Raw genomic sequence first — 6,317 nt, forward strand, 5'->3', positions numbered from 1 at the left:
CGAGAATACAAAATGGTACTTCTTAGAACCCATTTTATTTTATTTTATTAGTTTATTTTGTTTTTAAGGTGTGCACTTTTATTCAGCTGGTCTCAAGTCAGTGTACAGGTAAACCCTGGCTGCCTCTACCCACTCCTAGGGAGACCAAAAGCCTTCATACGTCTCAAGTTGGGGGGACAAAAAAGAGGCACCACGAAGGCTGATCATTCAAAATAAAACAAAATTAAAAAGTATTAAGGCGAAGATTTAAAAAATTTTGCATTACATAATTTACATGAAGCAATGCTATCACCTCCTGTGTAGACTCGGGAGAAGACTGGGCCATTCTCCTTAAAGAGAAGCAGAGTGGCTTTTAGGAGGGCAAGGGACTTCCTGTAACAATGCATCTCAGGATATTTGGAATGATTATTAAAAAAAAAAAGAACAATATACAATCAAAGTCTCAGCCACATTGTAGAACTTCGGGGGATGCTTGCTCCAACCCACTGCTGTCACCTTCACCGTTCCAGTTTTTAAATCCGGAGTCAAGACAAAAAAAAAAAAAAACCATAAAACCAAAAAAGCAAATAAAGCCATGCCAATCTCATCTTGTTTTCTGCTCAAGTTAGGTTTTGTCAAGAGAGGGTGTAATGCAACTAAGTAACAGTCCACCTAGAAGCATTTGCGGTGGACGATGGAGGGGCTGGACTCGTCATACTCCTGCTTGCTGATCCACATCTGCTGGGAGGTGGCCAGCGAGGCCAGGATGGAGCTGCCAATCCACATGGAGTATTTGTGCTCGGAAGGAGCAATGATCTTGATCTTCATCGTGCTTGGAGCCAGGCTGGTGATCTCCTGCATCCTGTCAGTGATGCCAGGGTACAAGGTGGTGCCGCCAGACAGCACTGTGTTGATGTACTGGTCTTTGCAGATGTCCATGTCACACTTCATGATGGAGTTGAAGGTAGTTTCGTGGGTGCCACAGGATTCCATGCCCAGGAAGGAAGGCTGGAAGAGTGCCTCAGGGCAGTGGAACTGCTCGTTGCAGATGACTTGGCCACCTGGCAGCTCCTAGCTGTTCTCCAGCAGGGGGTTGGAGGCCGCCATGGCCATCTCCTGCTCAAAGTCCAGGGCGGCATAGCACAGCTTCTGCTTGATGTCATGCACGATTTCCCGCTTGGCCGTGGTGGTGAAGCTGTAGCCGTGCTCGGTGAGGATCTTCATGAGGTGGTCAGTCAGGTCTGGGCCAGCCAGGTCCAGATGCAGGATGGTGTGGGGGAGGGCACACCCCTCGTAGATGGGCACAGTGTGGGTGACCCCATCACCAGAGTCCATCATGATGCCAGTGGTACGGCCAGAGGCTTACAGGGACAGCAAGGCCTGGATGGCCATGTACATGGCTGGGGTGTTGAAGGTCTCAAACATGATCTGGTTTACCTTCTCGTAGTTGGCCTTGGGGTTCAGGGAGGCCTCGGTCAGCAGCAGGGGGTGCTCCTCAGGAGCCACATGCAGCTCATTGTAGAAGGTGTGGAGCCAAATCTCCTCCATGTCCTCCCAGTTGGTGACGATGCCATGCTCGATGCGGTACTTCAGGGTCAGAATGCCTCTCTTGCTCTGGGCCCTTGTTGCCCATGTAGGAGTCCTTCTGACCCATGCCCTCTATCACACCCTCGTGCCTGGAGTGCCCCATGATGGAGAGGAAGACGGCCTGGAGAGCATCGTTGCCTGCGAAGCCAGCCTTGCCCATGCCAGAGCCATCATTGCCGATGACGAGGGCGATGGTATCATCATCCATGGTGAGCTGGCGGCAGGTGTGGATGGGCGGCGGAGTGGCAAGGGACAAGGCTCTGTGCTTGCCAGGCAGATGCGATCTCGGCGGTCTAGAACCCATTTTAGCTGGTAGCAACAATTCAGCCAGGTTCTGCGCCTCTGTTTAGCACCTTCTGTTTATGAGATAGGTAGTAGAGCCTACCAGACAGTCACAAGACTTCAATCTACCCGGGTCAGCAGACCCTTTGTGTGGCATGGCATGAAATATTAATATACTGCCTTTCTTCAAAACCTGCACCTGGAGGCCTCAGCGCCTTCTCTTCCAACTCAGAGACCACCTTCCTCTATCTGCATTTTATCCTCTGCAGGTTGAATGGCTCCCATGACATCCTGTGCAGAGATTCCTCAGCTCAGCAGTGCCTCAGTGATTCCTAGAGAGGACTAGGAACCAAGAGGCAAATGCACGAGGCACAAGTGGGCTTTGCCCCGGCGAAGGTGGAGGGAATGGGCCACTGGTGTCAGACACTGGGATCAGATGCTCTGCCCGGCCACCTTCTCAGCCTGCCCCTGTGGATCGCATCATTCCCCATCTTCCCAAATGCCAGCCCTGCCAGCTGGGAAGCCCAGGGGACCAGGTGATTGCCATGCCTAGAATCTATCCGTCCTCTGAAAATGGCTTCTCCTCTGGCCACCGAAGGGGAGTAAACAATGCCATGGAGATTGAAATCATCATCAACAAGGACACTGGTTAATTGGGAAAGGTATTTTCCTTTTTTTTTCCTTTTTTTCTTTTTTGAGATGGAGTTTCGCTCTTGTTGCCCAGGCTGGAGTGCGGTGGCACGATCTCGGCTCACTGCAACCTCTGCCTCCCAGGTTCAAGGGATTCTCCTGCCTCAGCCTCCTGAGTAGCTGGGACTACAGGCATCTGCCACCATGCCCCGCTAATTTTGTATTTTTAGTAGAGATGGGGTTTCACCATGTTAGCCCGGCTGGTTTCAAACTCCTGACCTCAGGTGATCCACCCGCCTCGACCTATCAAAGTGCTGGGATTACAGGCATGAGCCACTGCACCCAGCTGGGAAAGGTATTTTTCTTTACCAAAGAGAGTAAAGAACTATTGATTAGTAATTAAAGTCTGTGTAAACATACAACATGGTTGCTAATGGTTTTCTTTTTCTTTTTTTTTTTTTTGAGACAGAGTCTTGCTCTGTCTCCAGGCTGGAGTGCAATGGCGCAATCTTGGCTCACTGCAACCTCCACCTCCCACGTTCAAGCGATTCTCCTGCCTCAGCCTCCTGAGTAGCTGGGACTACAGGCGTGCACCACCACACCCAGCTAATTTTTATATTTTTAGTAGAGATGGTGTTTCACCATGTTGGCCAGAATGGTCTCGATCTCTCGACCTCATGATCTGCCCGCCTCGGCCTCCCAAAGTGCTGGGATTACAGGCGTGAGCCACCGTGCCCGGCTGGGTTGCTAATGCTTTTCTATTATTTTCAGTAATAATTATAAATTAAGGAAAAGGCAAGAAGATTTGAGGATTTTTATCCCTGAAGATGAAATATGGGTTGTATTCAGAAGCTCTCAAAAAATAGTAAGAAATATTATGTTGAAAAATATATCAAACAATGGGAAAAAGTACCTTCGTGTTTTTTTCCTAGCTATTAATTGTTAAAGCAAATTTCTCAGGCAAAATGCCCTGATTAACTGAATCTTCCTAACCAATGACCATGCATGTGACAAAGTACCTGGTGACTGAGCCTATTGAAGGTCGGCTTCCCCAAGGTGTAAAGAAAGAGATTAGTTCCCCATCCCCTACTGCCTCATGGGCTTTCTCACAGCAACCATTGCTTACAAAAAGGGTCTGATAATTTTATGTTTTAATGACCCATTTCCAGCACCAAGTAGCCCGTGGTTGCCCCCATTTTTCTCGGGTCATTTGCTTGGCTGCTGAGCTGACAAAGCTGCCGTGGGCCTTCAGTTTACATTCAGAATCACTGATGTGCCACAGCAGACAGCGTAGAGAATGGACTCAGCCTCATTTGAGCCACAATGTAGCTGCTGGGTGCTTGGGTCCCACAGCTGCTTTGTGAGTGAAGCTGTGCCTCAGTTTCCTCATCTGTAATATGAGGGTATTTATACCTACTGTCTTAGTTTGGGTTTCCTCTCTCTCAAGAGCAGAACCTGAGTGAAGACTTGGGGGCAGGTGTATTATTTGGAAAGTGTGTTAGTTTGAGAAGCCTGCCGGAACCGATGACCACAAACTGGGTGGCTTGAAATAACAGAAATGGATGTCTCAGAGTCCTGGAGGTCAGATGTCCAACATCAAGGTGTTGGCAGAGCCATGCTCTTTCCGAAGGTCCCAGGAGAGAATCGTTCCCTGCCTCCTCCTCGGCACGCCTGGGCTTGGAGCGGCATCCCTCCGGTCTCTGCCTCCGTTGCCACTTGGCCTTCTTCTCCGTGTCTCTCTGCGTCCCTTTCCGTCTCTTATGAGGACATTCTCATTGGATTGAGGGCCCACCCTAATCCAGTGTGATCTCCTCTCCCCCCTTAATTACATCTGCAAAGATCCTGTTTCCAAATGGGCTGTATTCTGAGGTTCTGGGTGGACGTGGAATTTTGGGGGAATGCAACTCAGCCCAGCACAGGGCTCATGGCTCCTTTCAGGTCCTAATCCCGGACTTACCCCATGTTGACCTTTAAGATGGACTAACTTAATGGGTATGCGACATGGACGTCCTAGGAAGGATAAAGAATGTGGCTGGTGCTCAGGGTTCCTCCCTCAGCACTCACCCCGGCCGAAATGTCCACGTGAATCATTTCCAAGCGACTTGACTCCACCTTCAAGACTCAGTCCTCCCAGAAATAGGAACGATCCTCAAGACAGCTGCAATTCTCAAGGCGATGAGGCACATGAGGATCTCTGGCTGGGGGAGGGGGCTTTACGAAGAACGTCTGCCCAGGAATCCTGGGAAGGATTCAGAAAGAAGTGCTTTACCAATGAAATAATTTCCACAGTCAACTGCAGCTACTTCTGCCGAGGTTTTACAGACCTCAGGTGCGTAACTTCTGTTTTAAGCCGCGCTTAGCACTTCCTAGCAGCTCGTTGCCCCTAGTCCTTGTTTGGGGGTGGGGTGGGGGTGTGAATGGAGAGAAGAGTAAGGTTACCAGGCTGCAGCTCCCTGAAAGGGCAAACAACCTGAATTTCACATTTCCTGGAATAAGCAGCCTGAAATGTATGGCAGGGACAGCAAATCGAATTTGGCTCACTAGCTGAAATCCCCTGTCAGATACGTGTCTGGGCAGAGTGCTGGATTAGGGAAGATTCTGAGGCTCATCTGGGCTAAGTGGGCAGAGCTGTGATAGAGTCGCAACGTGCCACAGACATCCCCAGGGACTCCTCAGGGCATGTGCCACAAATATGTGATCCCTGGTGAATAGCTTTTTTTAGGACAGCTTCCTAAATGTGTTGTTGCCAGACATAGGTGACAAATTAAAAACACACAAATAAACAAAGTCATAGAAACAAGCTGTTTCTATGCTATTACTCCTTTGCCATATTTCTAAAGACATCTGGTTACTCAATGTAAAACCTTGTGATTTTTGAATCATAAATTCTCAGCGGCAAGGCACTGGGTCTATTTATACTCTCTAGCTGAGTACATGCCCGATATCAGTTGTGTAACCGGGATTACTGGGCCTGGGCCAAGCCTGAGCTAAGCTAGCTGGAGCTGGGGTGGGTGAGTAAGAAGAAATGGGGATGAGGGTGTTCTAGTACCAGTTCTGCCCCAAAGGGCTGTTGTATCACCTTGGGTGGTTCATTCCAAGCTTTGGCATCTCAGCTTCCCCATCTCTAAAATGGGAATAATGATTCTACCCCATCCTGCATCACAGGTTGGAGTGAGATTTTGTGAGGGGGTGTATGAAATGGAAGCATGGCCCCGGGCCGAGCCAGAGTTGTCCTTTAGAACTCATTCCTGCACATTCTGAGGGCAGTGCCATAACAAATAAGAATGTTTGCATGAGGCGGGCATTGCCCAGGAAATCCGGCTCTGATTGTTAAAAAAGACATCTGGAAATCTCTGGGGCCTAATGGTTCTGAGGATGCCAAACAAGGAAACCAGCTAAAAAGTCAGCAGTGGCCCTGGGATGGGGACAAGGAACTGCCTGCGGCCACGCCTGAGGGAGGGAGCAGCAGTTTCAGGATCTGAACTTTCACTTCCTTGACACCATCTGCAGCAGCCCAGGATGGCTGAGCCAAGCCCATCTGACCTCCTAGCCAAGCCCTGAAGGGCCCTGAGAAATCACTCAGTTAAATGTTTGCCCATTTGCTTGTTTGCTTGTTTTTGTTTGTTTTTGAGATGGAGTGCAGGGGTGTGATCTCGGCTCACTGCGACCTCCGCCTCCCGGGTTCAAGCGATTCTCCTGCCTCAGCCTCCTGAGTAGCTGGGATTACAGGCACCCGCCACCATGCCTGGCTAATGTTTTGTATTTTTAGTAGAGAGTTTCACCACGTTGGCCAGGCTAGTCTCGAACTCCTGACCTCAGGTGGTCCACCCACCTCAGCC

General features: G+C 49.6%; 1 pseudogene; it reads right to left on the reverse strand.

Moving 5' to 3' along the window:
* Window positions 1-651: 651 nt before the first annotated feature.
* LOC100597762 lies at window positions 652-1,777 on the reverse strand (annotated as a pseudogene).
* Window positions 1,778-6,317: the final 4,540 nt, after the last annotated feature.

Source organism: Nomascus leucogenys, chromosome 4 (assembly GCF_006542625.1).
Source record: "Nomascus leucogenys isolate Asia chromosome 4, Asia_NLE_v1, whole genome shotgun sequence".
Taxonomy (NCBI): Eukaryota; Metazoa; Chordata; class Mammalia; order Primates; family Hylobatidae; genus Nomascus; species Nomascus leucogenys.